Source organism: Felis catus, chromosome A1 (assembly GCF_018350175.1).
Source record: "Felis catus isolate Fca126 chromosome A1, F.catus_Fca126_mat1.0, whole genome shotgun sequence".
In the NCBI taxonomy this organism is placed as follows: Eukaryota; Metazoa; Chordata; class Mammalia; order Carnivora; family Felidae; genus Felis; species Felis catus.
In genome coordinates, this window is record NC_058368.1 from 60,685,346 (window position 1) to 60,705,528 (window position 20,183).

The window sequence follows — 20,183 nt, forward strand, 5'->3', positions numbered from 1 at the left end:
CATTATTAAGCAATTGCAGAAAAGTATTTTGGATCGTGAAATACATTCTGCACAAAATAGTGTATTAAAAGCCTAATTTTAGTAAGTAAATTAATGACATTGACAACATACCACTGGTTTATTCTAGGAAGATTGCCTGGTATTTTGCTTCTGCTATAATGTGTCTTAAGGATGTATTATTGTCTCTTAAATTGTATAAGCTTTTAGAAACACCATAATGAAGATATGCCTCTCTCATATGTGTATTTATTGATATTATGAAGGAAGGCATAATGATCTAAACAAATATCTATATACTTTATAAAATCTATGAGCCATATTAGGATAAATTAAACAAATATTTAAGTAAAAATAATGATGCAAAAATTTCAGAACAGCCTAGAAGTGTACTGGAGTCTAATATATTTTCAATCATTGTGGGGTTTTTTTAATCAGCATTTTAGCCATTTATATTGAATGTAATTTTCTAGTCTCCAATAAAAAGGGCTATGTTTATTCAAATACATAGTAAGACATAAGAGATTTATTGTGGAGAAGAAATCATTCCTTTTTTTCCTTTCTTTCTTTATTTTTTTATTTAGAGAGAGAAAGAGAATGAGTGTGAGCAGGGGAGAGGGGCAGAAGGAGAGGGAGGGAGAGAGAGAGAGAGAGAGAGAGAGAGAGAGAGAGAGAGAGAGAATCTTAGCAGGCTCCACACTCAGCACAGAGCCAGGCACAGGGCTTGATCTCATGACCCTGGTATCATGACCTGACCCAAAACCAGGAGTTGGATGCTCAACCAAATAAGCTACCCTGGTGCCCATAAGAAATAATTTCTATTTCATGTAAAGTACAAGGTTGTTGGAACAGCAAGTTGTTTCTATTTGTAAGAAAGACATATTCCTCAACATCACAGTCCTGAAAGGTATCTGATGAGTATTAATAATACACCATTTACACTATAGGTACTATGCCTTGTGATAATATTTAAAAAAAATGAGTATACCCTTAAAATTATTTTATGAACTTATAGAGTGTAGAATACATATACATATATGGCTATATTGTGTTTATCATTGCTCATTAATTCTTTCAGCAAATATTTATTAAGCACATATTATATGCTAAACTCTATTTTAGGCACTGGAAATACAACAGTGAGAAAGCAATAGACCAAACACAAATAAATATGTGTGTTAAGTAGTGATATGAATTATGGAACAAATTTTTTGAACAAAATCAGAGACATAGGAAGAGGCTGGGTGAGGGGATGTTTTTTCTTTCCAGACGGTAGTGAAGAAGGCCTCCTGAATAAGTGATTTGTAAGCAATGAACTTGAAGACAGTATGTGAGCAAGCATATATCCAGGAAATAGTTATCCGGGTAGATGGTGTGACAAGTTCAAAGTCTCTGTGGCAGAAACAAGTTTGACATACTTAGGGACAGCAAGAGGTGGAATGAACAAAGAGGAAGATTGAGACTAAAAATAATGAGTGAGGGGAACAGTGAGAGGAAATGAAAAATTATCAGACATCTCAGTGCAAAAGGTGAGTAGGTTATTATACATGGGTTCTGAAATTTAAGGGACAAGTCTGTACTGCAAATCAAAAGTTGACATTCATTATCATAGATAGAATTGAAATTAAAAGTCTTGAAAATGGATAAGATCACCAAAGAAGGAAAACTAGAAAGCAGATGCCCAATAACTGAATCATGGTTCAGAGATAAACTAAAAACATGGAGAGGATTAAAGCTGAAGGTGTGAAAGACACACAATAGGGACTGAAGCTTAGCTAAAGAATGAGCAACCCCTCAAACCCACGGCCTGAAAGGAATCAAGCCAGAAAAATAAGTACCTTAAGTATGTCTCCCCCCCACTCCAATCTCCCCCTATTTCATTCCATGAGTTGATCCCAATAGGAAACCAGAAAGCAGGCAGCTCAGATGAAGCAGCCCACAGAGGCTAATCTTCTGTGACAGATCAAGGAGAAACAAGAGAATAATGAATCTGTAGGGGGAAAGAGAGAGAATTATCTCACACATATGGCATGAAGAGTAAGTTGGATTTAACCAGTTGGTGATGATTCTAGAAAGTATGGTGGGGGAGAGAAAGGACAAGGAAATTGAAGAAATGCACAAGAAAGCCATAATAGTAATGCAATATGCACTCTGGGAAAGAAAGTAGGGAAAAGGGGAGAGAGATAGTTCAACAAAGTAGGAACAATAGATTTTAGGTACTGGGATAGTTGAAGAACAGCTGGAGTCAGATTACTATACAAAGTTATGGAACAAGTTTAGGAAAGAAAGGAGGTGGTGGTAAGAGAGGATGGCACCCATCCTAGCTAAGGTCTATTGTATGATCATGCAACTATGTGGCTGAGGCAGACAGGAGAACAAAATAATTAGAAGAATTATTATAAAAATCATAGTATATAATTATACTACAATACACTTATATAATGATATATATTATTATAATGGTATATGATAATAACAATATGTATCATTATATAACTATACTATAATAAAATTATATTTCAATTCTAAGACCATGAAATTTCCAAGCTAGGAGAACTCAAAGTACTGAAATTTTCAGCCATGTGAAAAGTGGAATTACAATGAATTAGGGAGTTATATTAGAATGAGTCAATTGTATGGGGCTCCTAGGTGTCTCAATTGGTTGAGCCACTGACTTTGGCTCAGGTCATTATCTTGCAGTTTGTCAGTTTGAGCCCCGCATTGGGCTCTGTGCTGACAGCTCAGAGCCTAGAGCCTGCTTCAGATTCTGTGTCTCCCTCTCTTTCTGCCTTTCCCCCACTCATGCTCTGCCTCTCTCGCAGACACACAAATAAACATTAAAAAAAAAAAAGAGAGAGAGAGAGAGAATGAGCCACTTGTCAACATCTTTGTGAAAAAAAAAAGTTTTGTGTCAATTAGTACAAAAAGGTGATGTGAGAATAATAGGAGAAACAAAGCCTAGAGATTGTGCTGCAGATGGAGTGATTCCAGAGACTATGACTGAAAGTTTTTGTGGAGTTCATGAGTGGACTGTGAGGTGGAATATGGGATTTAGAGACTGAAAGGGGGTAACACACTTGGGTTTGGGACACCTTATGGTGAATGACACAAGACAAAGATTTAGATCTGGGCAGGTTTAGTGCAAATTATGTCAGCCATTTTGTTGAGGTGAGGCTACGAGCCTGGGTATGGAGACAGAGAGACAGACAGAGAGAGAGAGAGAGAGAGAGAGAGAGAGAGAGAACTTCATCTTGTCAAGAACCTGAAATGATCTTTACTCTTTCTCATTTTAATGTGGAAGCCAAGAGTAGTGGTATATGATTAAGAAGTAGCTAATTATTTACCTCTTTATTAATACTTGTTTGTATGTATTCCTATAACTCTTTTTGTAATTATTTCATATAAGCAAAAGGAAGAAAATAAATAGTGTCAAACTGTCAGACTAGAAGATGCTGTATTATTTGGGGTTTTATTTTGAGTGTTTTGCTTAGGAATATTTGCTACATCAGAAATATTTTTCACTATTTAGTGACTTTTTTATATATGATATTTTTGAATAATAATTAAATATCAGAACAATCTGGGACCTACTGCTAATGTGATTGTCTTTTAAAAGAAAGGCAAGTCAGGAATAGACAGATTTCTTGTGGGTAGAAATTAATAGCAAGGAATCTCTGTTAACAGTGGGAGCCTTGGGGAAGTAAGGCAAGCTCTCTGTCTCCTTGATATTCTGGGTCCTGAACAGACACTTTTAATTTTCTTAGAATAAGCCTAGGGAAAACCTAAGAGCAATGAAGTCCTGTCATGGACCAGGATAGCTCACCAAGATCTTATCTGTCAGCAGCCATATCCATCCTCAAGAATGGATGCCTAGACATTGAGAACATATACTCTGGGAACATGAACAGGAATTTGGGAATATAGACTATGTAACCTGCTTTGGAAGCAATGGAAGATAAGATTGCAGTGGGGTGGGTAGTTGATCCCAGGTCCATTTATGATAACAAAAACAATCAGTATTTTTCTAATTTTGATGTATTATTTTTGGATTGTGTAGGTTGACGAAAAAAGATTTGGATAAACTAGTCTAGAAGCCATTCTGCATCTGGCTACTCGCTCCTGATTCTCTGTTCCTATTAGGTATTTTTTTGAGGGAGAGGTGTGAAGAGGAGGGAGTGTTTGGAACACCACTGATTGGACTTCTGTCTATCTGTCCATGTAGGCTTGGAACAGATGACTGTTGCACTTATAAATTTGTTCTGTTATTGTTCTTTTTCTTTCTCTCTAATTGCACCCCAAGCAAAAATGTACTGTGGTCTATTTTCTAGGAAAATAATTTTAGTAGCCGCAGAATCTCAGTGTCTCTTCCAATCTTGCTCAAACATCTTGGGGTAATAAGTACGTTGACAAAAGAAGGAAACATGATTAGATTTGATTCTATGTCTTTTGTTATACAATTAATATTTTTTATATTACCCAAGTTGACTTTTATTTACAGTTTTTTTTAACATTTATTCATTTTTGAGAGACAGAGAGAGACAGAGCATAAGCAGGGGAGGGGCAGAGAGAGACACAGAATCAGAAGCATGCTCCAGGCTCTGAGCTGTCAGCACAGAGCCCAACCCGGAGACTGAACCCACAAACCATGAAATCATGACCTGAGCCAAAGTCAGATGCTAACCTGACTGAGCCACGCAGGTGCCCCATATGACACACACTTTTAACAAAAATTACCCAAAACGTATAGGCCTAAATTATATAATGCTCATTAACATTGGTTTGAAATGATGTAAATAGGCCAACAGAATCACATAATGATGAAACCCGCAGTTTCCTTAAATTCATAATATGATGTAGATCCATTTTATTTCAAAATGATTATTCTCTTTAATAATTAAATAAGAAAGGTTTGTTTTGAAAAGCTATATTATGAAAAATATGATATAGCAAATCATTTATTTTGATTAAAATGGCCTATTATATAGAACATTAAAGATAAAATTTGATTTGATATATGCACCCTCATTTTGAAAAGTCTATTGTGAAGCGCTATATCTCTTGGTTTGACATTTTTCTGCACTTCAAGAAATAACAAAGGTTAGAGGCATTTTTTTGTTATCACTGGGAAAAGTCATTGCTTAGTCACTGACCTTGGAAAATGCAGGAAAGATAAATAAATTTAATATAAAACTGTATTTTCTAACATAAACTGAGGCAAAATCTCATTATATAAAATTTTTAATCAAATTCCATTTAATATTTAAAAGTCATAAACACAAATTGTTAGATTTTCATGGGACTTACATGAAAATGTGCAAGTTTAGGGGCACCTGGCTCAACCAACAGTCGGTTGAGTGTCAGACTGGACTGCAGCTCAGGTCGTGATCTCACGATTGGTTTCTTTCAATTGAGCTCTGCCTTAGGCTCTGGGCTGACAGTACAGAGCCTATGTGGAATCCTCTCTCCCTCTCTCTCTGCCCCTCCCCTGCTGTCTGTCTCTCTTTCTCTCAAAATAAATAAACATTTAAAAAAGTAAATATATATGTTTAATGGCAATAATAAATTATTCTACCCAGCCAAACTGGTTTTTCTTGCAAATTCTTCCTTTAACCTTCATGAAAACCTGTCCCAAATTTCAGTATATATGCACATAGGTACAGACGTGGCCACTTAAGTGTTTCTCAGTATGTCCTGTTCAATGCCACTATATTCACCTTGATCCAAATTAACACATTAATATATTATGTATATGATACTATTAACGTATATTTGTGTGTGTTTATAGATAGAGGAATTGGTTCACATAATTACTGGGGCTGGCAAGTATGAAATCCATGAGGCAAGCTGGAAACTCAGGAAGATTTCTGTGCTGAAGGCTTGAGGAAAATTTTCTTCCTTCCTGAGAAACCTCCAATTGTACTCTTAAGGTCTTCAACCCATTGAATGGGCTCACCTACATCCTCCAGGGTAATTTGCTTAAAATGAACTGATTTTTCATCTCTGATTTTTTAGCATTTCTACAAAAATCCTTCATAGCAATAAATAGACTAGTGTTCAATCAAACATCCAGACAACATACCCCAGCAAAGTCGATATTTGATATTAACCATGACTTATGCTCTATATAAATTATTATTTATATTATACATATATATATGTATATATTATACATATATATATATGTATATATATATATATATTATATATATATTATTATATTAAACATACTTTCCCTAACCATCCTTAAGACTTTTATTTAGTTATACATTGCATTTTCCAGTTACTCAAAAATATTTTAAACATAGAGAAAGGAAAGGAAAGTATAGGATTATCCAAAAGTAAGCTTGATAGTTGTATAAAATGTTACATTATGTAGAAGTCAGTTTTTAAGAGTTAAATTCTGCATTGCATTTCATACCCATGTATTTAGGGAAAGGTAAAAAAAATGCCTTCTAAGAGAAGATTTCAGCCTATTATAAAATATTTGACATTCACTATTAAAATCCTTAATTTCTTTTGATTTTTATTGCTCTAATTTATTGTACTATACTCATTGTAAGCCATATATATATATATATATATATATATATATAATAAAACTTGGATTTAGTTTATAAAATTAATCTAATAGAAATTAACTGCTTCTCATGTAGAAATACAATCCAAATTTCAAAGCCATCTCCACAAAATTTTTTAGGAAAGCCTTTTCTTAATCAAACAGTACCTTTATATAGAGTTCATGAAGTTCATGAAGAACACACAGATCCAGAAACACACACTAAAATGGAATTTGTTACACACGCTAATATGGAAATTGTTAGACACGCACATACACAAAGACAGACACACACATGGAATAGAAGTTATTAGAATGCTTGGCAATTGTTCTAGTTTCATTTGGCTTGAGGTGTTATAACAAAATACCATAAACTCGGTGGCTTGTGTAACTGACATTTGTTTCTCAGTTTTGGAGGCTGGAAGGTCCAAGATCAAGGTGCCAGCAAATTTGGTATCTGGTGAGAGCCCTCTTCCTGGTTTGCAGACAGCCACCTTCTTGCTATATACTCACCTTATGGAGAGAGAGAGAAAGAGAGAGGGAGAGAACAAGAGAACAAAATTCTCTCGTCTCTTCTGACAAGGGCACTAATTCCATTCTGAGGAACTTACCCTTATGAGCCCTTCTAAACCTGATGATCTCCCAAAGCCCCCAGCTCCTAATACCATCACTTTGGGGGTTACAGCTTCAGCATATGAATTTTGGGGAGACACAAACATTCAGTCCATAACAGTGCTCATTCCCTGTTTGTCATTTCTCCAACCTTCTCCATGAGGTAAAAACATGTATACGTTTCATGGACATTCTTTTCTGTGTTTTCAGAGAACTTTGTACCTCTCACTAATGTTAATATTTATCAAAATAAATAATTATAGAGTTTTCCACCACACTTACAATTGAATAAAGAGATGAGCCACTCTGCAACAGTCATCTTTATGTGTCCAGCCATGGTTATCAATAGATGTGATTATCAATATATTTTACAAAATCAAATATTAAAATATATTTCTTTGCCTTCATTACTATTTATTAACACTGCTATTTATCTTACATCCTACATTTGCCTTTTAGGTCCTTGACTATAGTAGTTTTATACAGATTCCTGATGGAAGATAGAAACTGACTCTATCTTAGTCAATTCATTTATGTCATTCCAAGTGCCTCATATAAATAAACAAAAATATCTTATTGAATGATTATAGGGACAAAAAATTTAAACATGTCTAGAAATATCTTCATTTTTAGCAAAATGGGACACCTCTAGAAGTGCCTAGATTTCCTATGGCTGCTAAATGTATAGCCATAATTAAAGATTGCCTATTCCAGTCCTCCAGTGTGATCAACTGCTCTGAGTACTCTTAATAGAACTAAAGAAAATAACGTGCTCCATTTATTGAGATCATGGACAGACTTGTGTCTCCAATATCTAGCAGGTCTTTTTTTCAGGAATTGGCACTTCATTTAATAAGATTTAAAAGGTGACAATTTGAAGAGTGATTGAAAAGAGCCTCACGTCCATTGTGGGCTCATAGTTTTAACTAAAATCAGAAGAAGAAAAATAGAAAAGGCACAGACAATATGGGAAAACAAGTGTCTGTGTGTGGGTGAGTGTACACATGTATTTCACACTATCACACCTGTTTCAGGTCCAAAGTGTTCAATGGCAACTCCACCTTTAACACTGCCAGGACCAGGCTGCAGCCCCACAGACACATGCCTCACAGGCACACGCCTGCTCAGCACATACCCCATGGACACACATGCATTTCTCTAGCATATTTTTGGTGATGGTTGTTATGCATTGATTCATTTTGGATCACTATTATTTAATTGGCCTCAATTTTGGTGTTTTTTAAATGCAGAAACAAGAAAAAGGCTGATATTTTTTTTCTAATAGTGCTATCTTTTTTAAAAAAAATTTTGTTTAATGTTTATTTATTTTTGAGACCGAAAGAGAGCCAGAGCATGAGAGGGGGAGGGGCAGAGGGAGACACAGAATCCAAAGCAGGCTCCAGGCTCTGAGCTGTCAGTACAGAGACATCCACGGGGCTTGAACTCACAAACCACTGGATGACGACCTGGGCTAAAGTCAGACGTTTAACCAACTGAGCAACTCAGGTGCCCCTCTAATAGTGCTATCTACACAGTAAAACAAGAGAACAAGACGCCTGCCTCCGCAGTCTGGCCCTGTATTCATGGTCTTCTTTGAGAGTTTGTCCCACTCTTGTTCATTTAAAAAAAATAACTTTTTAAATGTTTATTTTTGAGAGAGACAGAAACAGAGACAGAGAGAGAGAGACAGAGCGTGAGCGGGGGAGGGGCAGAAACAGAGGGAGACACAGAATCCAAAGCAGGTTTCAAGCTCTGAGCTGTCAGAACGGAGCCCAATTGGGGGGGGGGGGGGCTCGAACCCACTGGCTGTGAGATCATGACCTGAGCTAAAGTCAGACACTTAACTGACTGAGCCACCCAGGTGCCCCACTCATATTCATTTTTAACTTGTACTGTTTCATACAGATTCCCTTCTGCCAGTGGCTTATTTTCCAATCAGTTTTGAACAGTTAATAATGTGCTGAAAACAGAGATGTAAATATTATTATCTTTTTTTATCCTGCATAGGGAAATAAAGATAAGATGAATCAAACAAATTTTTTTTTTACTTGGTCTTAATGGTTAATACAAATTAATACCTAATTCATTTACTTAGAAGATTGTATTCTGTCACTAACTTCTACTCCTGAGGCAATATTACATTATATGTTAACTAACTACAAGTAATTTAAAAAATGGTACAAAAAATAAAAATTTCTGATATGACTGAAAAAAGAAAACAAGATTTCATTCAAAACTAAAACATGGTTTTCTGTATTTCCATAGTGAGATAACAGCATTCTTTATGAAATCCCCTTTCCAGTATTTTACAGATTTCTAAACGGTTTTTAATTATTAATTTAATTTCACTTCCTGCTCTCTCCACCTTTCTGGATTACTGAGTTACATAATTTGAAATATTCAGAGCCTTTGCCAAGAATTAAAGCCAATCTTTCCTGTGACCTCTCATTGAACCATAAATACAGGATTTATATGATTTCTTCATATTTCTGAATGCTAGGCTGAATAGCATTTGCTATTAAGTATCCATTTGTGGTGCTTTTGTTCTTTGAAGTTTAAGACATCAAATATCATTTTTGCTTAATATTTGCTAAAGTATTTTAACTTATGGAAATTTAGGTAACAGAAGTATTTGTTAAAAATAACTGACATCTTTTCCTTACAATTCTTTTGTGCTAAATCTACATATGAATGTACTTTAAATCTCCTCTTCCTCAGCTAATTCAGAGACTAAGAGAATTGTGAAAATGTAGTGTATAATTCAAAGTTCATGCTGCATTTTGAGGGGAAAAGGGAGATTAATGAAGTCAAACTCTTTGTTTTAGGGGAAAATGAAGCCTACTGAGAAATGCTTCTAAATGGTGCATAACTGTTTTATGAATCAGGCAGAATGAGTTGGTGTAGGGTTATAAAACAATTAATGTTATTCATTGGGCCTAGAGTAGTAAAGTAAGAGTTCAGTGCTAATAGCATTTCATCACTGGAAGTACCAGAGAACAAGAACCTATTTATCATTGAGCTCTAACTGCAAGTACAATTTATGGCTGGAAGTTTTTGTTTCTGTTATGCTGATAGAACAAATAAAATGTGTGAAGAATTAATTTTCTGAAAGCCAGGTCAACAATGAAGACATTTAAAAAGGATAGGACAAAACAGGAAAGAAATTGCTTTAATGCTTAGTCACATTGATGAACTGTGTTATCAAACTAAATTAATCAATTCAGCAGTAATTTGAACATCTCTTTGAATTTTCAATGAATAAAATATAACATAAGTCACTGGAGATAAAAATAAAAGACTTTTAAATGTATATTCATTAGTTTACAGTGTGCAACATATAATGACGGACTTCATTTACTGTATGCAGTTTGCTTGAGTAAATTACCAGAAGCCTCTAAAGGAATTGAAGCACACCCAACATTAAATGGATACAGCAGACACTACTAATTACGAGAACATTTTAATATTTAGGAGACTCTATTATTCACTGGGCAGAGAATATACACAAACAGTCACATTACACATTTTTATGGCAGGACTGAAAACATTTTAATATTAAAGTCAGAAATGAGAACAACATTTTAGAAGAAACAAAATGGAGAGAAAAATCATAATATATATTACCTCATTGCATAATGGTGCAAAGTTTATGGCCTGAACTATGAAGTAATTGTGTATTCCACTGCCTGCCTAGATGTGATAGGGTGAAAAGCTTGAGCTTAGAGTGGTAAAAGAGATTTTTGGAGCAAGATAAAAATGTGTTAAATGCTGCCAAATCTGGATTTCAAGTCTCTATAACTAGATTTTATGTTATACAGTAGTATAATTTGACAAAGTGATAATAGACTTCAGTGAGAGGAGAACCAAATTACACTGGCTCTGAATAGAAAATCTCATTTGAAGACTCAACTACTCTCGTGTTTAGCTAGAGTATTACACTTTAATGAGAAACAGGCACTCAGATGCCAATCAGCAAGTCTAGACACTATTTCAATATTGTGTGACCAGATGAGAACTCTAAATTTGATTCTCATGTCCTGAGAATTAATATTCAACATTCATGGTGTAATAGACCTTCATACATTTCCCCTGTCCTGCTGTGAAAGAAAGGTATTTCTGCCTCTGTTCTTTCACATTCTTACCCACAGATGCTTTGATACTGATATATTTCTAATCATGGAATTCACTTGCTTAAGCTTTATCAGTGGATTCTAATTATTTTCAGGATTCAGTTTAGAATCCTTAACATTATCCACAAAGTGTTCCATCATCAGATCCCCATTAACTTTCCAGATTTATCTTCTATCCATATATAGTGATTGCCATGAAAATGTTTAAACACTGGTACATCACAGCCATGGAACTGCCAGAAGAGATTCCAACCAATGACCTCATTCTGTGCTAGGCATCCTCTCTTGAGTTTTTTGGATATTGGGTGGTTGGGGATTTCTAGGTAGAACTAGGAGTACATGAGGGGCTCAGTGTAAAGACATTTATTTGTCTTTCCTCATATATATAAAACTAGCAGTCCTTCTGGGTTCCAGTTACACTAATACTTCCTCTGACATACAGGTTTATTAAACTCCTTCCAATCACTGGGATCTTCATACCTATTGTTTCCTCTTCCTGAAGACCTGTTCTACCCTGTAACATTTTTACCTGGCTAAGTATTACACATCTTCCAAGTGTCAAACTCAGTGTTACTTGATCTTCACCAGCCTGGATTAATTTTGTCCAGTTGTTTTCCTCATATACTATCCTGTACTTGGCTTGCACACAAGAAAGATGTTACTTCATATTATTTAAATAATTACTTATCCTCATTTTCTTACTCTAAAGCAGTGATGTGTTGTTGTTTGTTTTTGTTTTTGTTTTTTAGTGGTGCTCTAACCACCTGGATTCATAATTTTAAATGCCAGTTCTGGGTGGGATGCCTGGGTGGCTCAGCTGGTTAAGCATCCAACTTCAGTTCAGGACATGATCTCACAGTCTGTGAGTTTGAGCCTTGAGTCAGGCTCTGTGCCAACAGCTCAGAGACTGGAGCCTGCCTCAGATCCTGTGTTTCCTTCTCTTTATGTCCCTCCCCACTTGCTCGCGTGTGCACACTCTCTCTCTCAAAAAGAAAATTAAGAAATTAAAAAAAAATTAAAAATAATTAAAATCCCAATTCTTGGAGTCCACTCTATGGTTAATTTATCATATTATTTTTGCTATGGCTCAAGCATTGACAATTTAACAAGATTCTTGGTGATTCTTTTTTTTTAAATTGTTTTTCACGTTTATTTAATTTTGAGAGACAGAGAGACTGAGCATGAGCAGGAGAGGGGCAGAGAGATTGGAAGACACAGAATCCGAAGCAGGCTCCAGGCTCTGAGCTGTCCTCACAGAGCCCAATGCGGGGCTAGAACTCAAACTGTAAGATCATGAGCTGGGCTGAATTTGGATGCTTAACCAACAGAGCCACCCAGGAGCCCCGATTCTTGGTGATTCTTAATGTAAATTACAATTTAGGAACTAAGTTGAAGACAGCACTTAAGTTCCCAGTATTAAATCACCTAGCACAGAGCTTAGCACACAATTGTTACTTAAAATACCACTGAATGAATGTTAGGAGTGCACGTTTAGGGTTTATTTTCAAGTGTCACTTTGTGAAATTAGATATTATGTAATGATCTGGGAATTGAGTTAAAGATGGGATATAATAAAATTTTATGCTATATTGCAATAGTCACTGATGCTGAATTCTTCAATAGGAGAGGTTTCCTGCTTCAAAGTCCCTGCGGGGCAGATGCCATAAAATAAGCTGTCAATTATTGGTCAGTGTTATTCTATCACTTCCTACACGTTTCTTATTCTCCTTCTTCCTCCTCCCTTTCCCTCTCCTGCTCTCCCTCTTTCTCCTTCATCTTTTTTTTTTCCTATTTAGATGTTACTTTTTCTTCCCTCCCTAACTCCTCAATCTGTATGTTAGATTTCTCTGGTTCCCACTGGTCCCCAAGTAGATGGTTTCAATCTCCTCTACACAGTCAAGCCTAAGAAAATAATAAAGAAAATAGTGTGTATAAAAACCAAAACACTGAAAATGTAAAGTTCTATATCAATACTGATTACTGTTTTGATATATAAATTAGAGGGCTACATTTTTAGCATTAGTGATGACCTTTTTATACTTACAAATTTATACAAGTCAAATAAGAGAGAATTCTGGAATCAATTAAGTTTGGAGCAACAAGATCTACACATGCATCTCATAAGGTATTTTGAGATTCAGTTAAGTTTTGAGGTTCATTTAAGTTAGTTATAAAGGCTTTGTAAACTGTCATTTACTTTGACATATATAATCATGGTCTTACATAGGGAAACTCCCAAATAGTTCATTGGATATAATTATCATTCAAGAAAAGCCATGCACAATATCTATATATCTGTGAGTAAAAGATATGTAATTTTTCTGTTTCTGGGAATGTTAATGTAAAAATAATAAAATACTAGGTTATGAAAAACCTTAGAAATCTTCTAGTCTAAATAATAATTGTACAGCTATATATGAGGAACTTAAGGATTTGGCTAGTTCAGTGATTTGTCTAACTCAGATGAAGCATAAATTAGACAAGAATGCATAACTCCTGACTCCCAGTGGAATTCTCAACTTCACCACATGATGAAGGATTTATACAAATATACCTAATTATCAAAAGTGTCTAAAGCCTATGTCACTCACAGAGAGTATGCAGAGCTAAGTCTATTTAAGTTTCCAAGCAAGGATCTTGGAATTATTTTCCTATTATTAGAATTTACCAAATGATAGATCTTTTCAAGCAATTAGCTTAAATATCATGTTTCACTTTATAAAAATTACTTGAGTATAGTTGACACATAATGTTACATTAGTGTACAACATAGTGATTTAACAGCTCTGTACATTATACTATGCCCCCCCCACAAGTGTGGCTACCTTCTATCACCATACAGTGCTATTACAGTATCATTAACTATATTCCCTATGCTGTAACTTTTGTTCCCATGATTTATTTATTCCGTAACTTGAAGTCCCTCCTCATTTTACTCTTTTCCTTCTGGCAACCAACAGTTTTTTATCCATATTTATAGGTCTGATTCTGATTGTTTTGTTCATTAGTTTTGTTTTTTAGATTCCACATATCAGTGAAATCATATGGCATTTGTCTTTCTCAGTCTGACTTATCTCACTTACCACAATACCTTCTAGGTCCATTGATGTTGCCACAAATGGCATTGTCTCATCCTCTTCTATGGCTGCGTAATATTATAGTGTGTGTGTGTATGTGTGTGTGTGTGTGTGTGTGTGTGTGTGTGTGTGTGTGTACCACATACTACTTATCCATTTGTCTATGGACACTTAAGTTGCTTCCAGGTCTTGACTACTGTAAATAATTCTCCAATAAACATTGTGGTACATCTATCTTTTCAAATTAGAGTTTTGTTTTCTTTGCATAAATACTCAGTAGTGAAATTGTTGGATCATATGGTATTTCTATTTTTAAGTTTTGGGGAAACTTCATACTGTTTTCCACAGTGGCTGTACCAATTTATGTCCCACGAACAGTACATGAGAAATGTGTTTTCCTCCACAGCATCGCTATTTCTTGTCTTTTTGACTTTAGCCATTCTGACAGGTGTGTAGTGTTATCTCATGTGGCTTGATTTTCATTTTTCTGATGATGACTGATGTTGAACATCCTTTCGTGTATCTGTTGGCCATCAGTATGTCTTCTTCTGAAACCTGTGTATTAAGGTCCTCTGACCCTTTAATCATATTGATTTTATGGGGGGGTGTTGAGTTGTATAAATTATTTATATATTTTGGATATTGTCCCCTTATTAGATACATCATTTGAAAATATTTTCTCTCATTGGTAGGTAGTCTTTTTGTTTTGTTGATGGTTTCTTTCACTGTGCAAAATCTTTTTATTTTGATGTAGGCCCAATAGTTTATTTTCATTTCAGTTTTATAAGCTACAAATTTAACAGACATATAAACTATCTCATTTTCACTTAGATGAAAATTGCCACTAAAATAAATGCTATAAATCTTCTTTGTTATAATTAGAGATATACTCATTCTTGTAAAAGAAGGATGAGTTCCTTTTGACAAAAGTCAAGGTGCAAGGATCATTGGCACTTTCTGGTATTTATGTGAATACAGGAATATTTCAAATGGGTTTGTAAAATATGCCCTAACTTCTCTGCATGTAATATGGATACACTTTCTTTCTTTCTTCCTTTCTTTCTCTTTCTTTCTTTTCTTTCTTTCTTTCTTTCTTTCTTTCTTTCTTTCTTTCTTTCTTTCTTTCTTTCTTTCCTCCTTTCCTCCTTTCCTTCCCTTTCCTCTTTTCTTTTTATTGTTGTAAGGATCTATCCTTCCTTAAAACAGATACATGCCTTAGGGTGATGATTTTCACATTGTTTTATTAAGGGCTCTTACAAATACAAAGAAACTTTGCTGCTGCTTCTAGAGGGACAGTCCACGATGGGGTTAACTCACTGAGTCTCCAATCAGAGAACTTGAAAGATGATAGTCAAGTGGCGTCTGGGTGGTTCAGTTGGTTTAGCATCTGACTCTTGATTTCGGCTCAGGTCATAATCCCAGGTTTAGTGATTTTTGAGCCCTGCATTGTGCTCAGTGCTGACAGCATTGAGCCTGCTTAGAATTTTCTCTCTCGGCCTCTCCCCTACTCACATGCTCTCTCTCTCTCTCTCAAAATAAACATTTACAAATATTAAAAAAAAACCCATCTCTACAATTACAATGACATGGATGATGAAAAGAAAACTATAATGCTATAGTACAAATATTAATCACCATCTCAGGACTACAGGTTACTCTCTCCACTTTATTACCCCATATTTTACAGACTAAATATGTGTGCAATTTTAACAGAAGAAGAACATGGATGCTCATTTTAAATGGGTGTAAGTTGTTTTAGAAATTAGGGGCGCCTGGGTGGCGCAGTCGGTTAAGCGTCCAACTTCAGCCAGGTCCGATCTCGCGGTCCGTGAGTTCGAGCCCCGTGTCAGGCTCTGGGCTGATGGCTCAGAGCCTGGAGCCTGTTTCCCATTCTGTGTCTCCCTCTCTCTCTGCCCCTCCCCCGTTCATGCTCTGTCTCTCTCTGTCCCAAAAATAAATAAACGTTGAAAAAAAAATTAAAAAAAAAATTTAATAAAAAAAAATTTTTAAAAAGAAATTAAAATTAAAAAAAAATCCCACAATATATACTTATTTGACTGCCTCAATGTGCTGGTGCTAGAAATAATAAAAAAAGATGGGAGTGTGGATGGTTCAGTCAGTTAAACATCTAACTCTTGATTTTGGCTCAGGTCATGATCGCACGGCTCATGGGTTCAAGCCCCATAAGGGATTCTTGCTCGCCCTTTCCCTCTGCCCGCCCCCCCCCCACCCCTGACTCGTGTGTGCGCACTTTCTCTCAAAATAAATATACTTAAAAAAAGAAATAATCCAAGGAGTATCTAATCATATTTATTAATATTAAATTCTAAACGCCTATTCTATATAGTCATATGGCTTCAAGTGCTGGAGCAGTTTCTGTACTTGTGCTTATTTTCTTTCAGGATGTTAATGCTAATTCTTCACTCAGTAGACACTCCATTAAGTCACCTGATTTGGGCTTGATTCTGACAAGGCTGTTGTGAAATTCAGCTTGAAAACAAATCAGACATTACCTTTGAGGTTAATGAAATCTTTAATTAATTCCTATTCTTGGTTTTAGTCATTTCTTACAGTCTCTAATCTAGTGAGAGATAATGTATTTTTGAGACTCACGATGTCAAGAGAAGGGCACCCATCGTTAATTAATACCTGTCATGACTTAATGTGTTACTGGAGACTGCCAAGTGTAAGAAAGCTCATTTTATAAGAAATCATAAAATGGACAATTATGCCCTCATCTGGAAGTCATTCTTGGCCTTCCAGAATATGTGAACAGAGGTTTTTGAGGATGGTCCCTGAGTCTGCATTATTTCTTTGTGTAGTGGTCAAGAGTGAAAATTTGGCATTTGAATGTCATAATTTACTTATCATAAGTCACTTTTCCTTAAAATGAGAGTAAAGCAGCACATGATTTTCACATGTTACCTTTTATTACCACTTAATAGTTTAAAATGACATGTTATGTTGGTTGAATTAATAGGACCATTTTCAAACTAGACAAGAATTAGGTTTTTTTTTTTTTTTGCATTTTTGTCTCCACAGTAACAATAAATCACTAATAAGATAGTCTCTATTGAGCTGTACACTTTGGTGAATTTTGTAATTATTTAACCAATTGGATCTGACTGCTTTAATTCAAGTTTATGGTAACATACTATAAAATAAATAAGCATTTTATTTATTTATAATAAATAAAAGTTTATGGTAACATACTATATTATATGATGCAATACGGTGCTATGCTATGATATGATATAATATAAAATAGTGGGTTTATCAACAACATATCTTATGAATTTTACAAAAGTTTTAGGACCATAGTTAAGTACAAAAATGCTCCAAAATACTGTTTCCAATAAAAAATAAAAATTTTAAAAACCAAGTAGTTGCCTCTTCCTGTGCAATGCATTATATCAATTTTTTTTTGCTAATTTTCACTTTTAGGTTATTCATCTTAAATCACACAGCAATGATTACAATTTATGAATCTTTTCTTTCAGAGATTAAGTACATATGCGTATTCAGATGGAAAACCTCAGTGATTACTAAAAAATTTCACTATTCTATAAGGGCAAGCTGTAAACTGCCAAAGGGTAGAATGTATCATTTTTTTTCCACCTCTATATTACCAATGTCTGGCCATAGGAGGTGCTCTCTATATATATGGTAAATAAATGAATTAATGGGTGCTGGACCCCTTAACAAACATTTAAGTTTATACTGAAACATTAAGAATGATTCTTAATAATGCAATATCTTTGAATATCTGTGGTATCTTTAAAAATGAGGTGCTCCCAAACAAAATTTCACTAAATTTAAACTGGTTTTAAGATCAAAATCCTCATCAGCTGAACTAAAATAAATTCACAAATTGCACATAAATCTGTTATATTATACCTATACTTATCTAGCCCAAGCATACTGGAATATACCCCAAGCATACTGGAATCACTTTCCATTCCCAGTTGTTTTATTCTTCATTTATATAGATGCTTCTGATAACACAGATTTGAAATGTACCAATAAATTCTTTAACATGACACTCTGACAACTTCTAGGAATATGAACCCACTGAAATTTCCATTCTTGACTATTTATTTTACGTGTACAGAAAGTTAGTGTTGGGATAGTTTTCATGTACTCTCATTGAGTTGAAGCTGGCTATGTCAAATCTCCTTGCAGGGGGAATTTTACAATTGTATGTTTTAATGTATCGCTCTGCTCAGGAAATTTCTGAATTGCAAAGCATCCCTTAAGTGATGTGCTCCATCTCACCTATAAACCTTTAAATGAATCATTGCCAAAAGGCAGCACTGCTACTGTTGGAGGTGTGTCGGACTTCTTATATATTTCATGGTTGCAAATATGTTAAAAACTATTGACCTAAATAGAAGATCTACACTATAAGAGAAAGGGAAGGAATTATGGGAAATTCCAACACTCATTCAGTTAAATATTTAGTAAGCAACCTTTCTTTTCATATTCTGGTATTGCTACCATTGTCTAAACCTTTAGATGATTAATAGGAGTTGTATCCCCATCTCTTAAGCCTCCATGATAACCGAAATTTATTTCTTTTCAATTTTAACACTACTTCGTTCAGTTTTCTATGATTTTAGAGAACAATGAATACTATCTTCAGTAGAAGGAAAAATAAGACTTTAAAACTGAAGAAAATAAAAGGGGTTGTCCGTAGCTTTTATTTCAGCCACAGTCAAATCCACTCCAAAGTAATGCCTGCTCAGAATTTGTGTTTGTCTTTTCAACTGACGAGCTTTAAACCGGAGATGCAAGTGATAGATGGGTAAAACCTTTACATATTTATAGCATGCTGATTGGAACTAATTACAGAAGCACATAAATGTGGAATTTATTTTCAATAGGGCTGGAATCAAATTTATTTTACCATTTGCATTCAGTTAACTCAACAAGGAATCTTCCTCCATTTTCAACTACGAAAAAAAATTTTTTTTTCTCAACCAATTGCTAAGTGGCTGTTTTGAATTCCAAATTCAACTTTGATGTTTAGTTGACATGAGAAATCGAGAAAGTAAATCAATTTTTCTAATCAGGAAGACACACAGAAAAATTAATGTTTACATCAGAATTTTGACATTTATACCACAAGAAGTTTCAATGTCTTTTATTTAACAAGGAGTCTAATACACATTATATGTCTTCACAAATACACTTGCTCTTTTAAAATTTTTTTTCAACGTTTATTTATTTTTGGGACAGAGAGAGACAGAGCATGAACGGGGGAGGGGCAGAGAGAGAGGGAGACACAGAATGGGAAACAGGCTCCAGGCTCTGAGCCATCAGCCCAGAGCCTGACGCGGGGCTCGAACTCACGGACCGCGAGATGGTGACCTGGCTGAAGTCGGACGCTTAACCGACTGCGCCACCCAGGCGCCCCAACACTTGCTCTTTTTCTCTTCAGTCACTTTATATGCTTGAACTTTCTCTTCCTCTTAAAATTACTTTTTTTCTTGTTATTTACAGTGATATGTGAGCAGAAGTGATTTGTCTCATTTCCAGGTAGACTAATAAATATAGAGGATGCTCAGGGGCATTTTTCCCCTTTTGGGGCAGTAGTTCCTTTTTCTTTTAAAGTAAGCTCCACATAAAAAAATAAAATAAAATAAAGTAAGCTCCACATCCAGCATAGAGCCCAATGCATGGCCTAAACTCACAACCCTAGGACCAAGACCTGAGCCTAGATCAAGAGTCTGATGCATAAAACACTAAGCCACCCAGGTACTCCCAGGCAATGTTTCTAATAGTGGGTGGCTTTTTTGTGAGGATGACAGA

General features: G+C 35.1%; 1 long non-coding RNA gene across 4 annotated transcripts in view; it reads right to left on the bottom strand.

The window, feature by feature from the left end:
* The window catches only part of LOC101093984, a 364,880-nt gene that overhangs the window by 189,318 nt on the left and 155,379 nt on the right, over window positions 1-20,183 (bottom strand). The window lies entirely within an intron of this gene.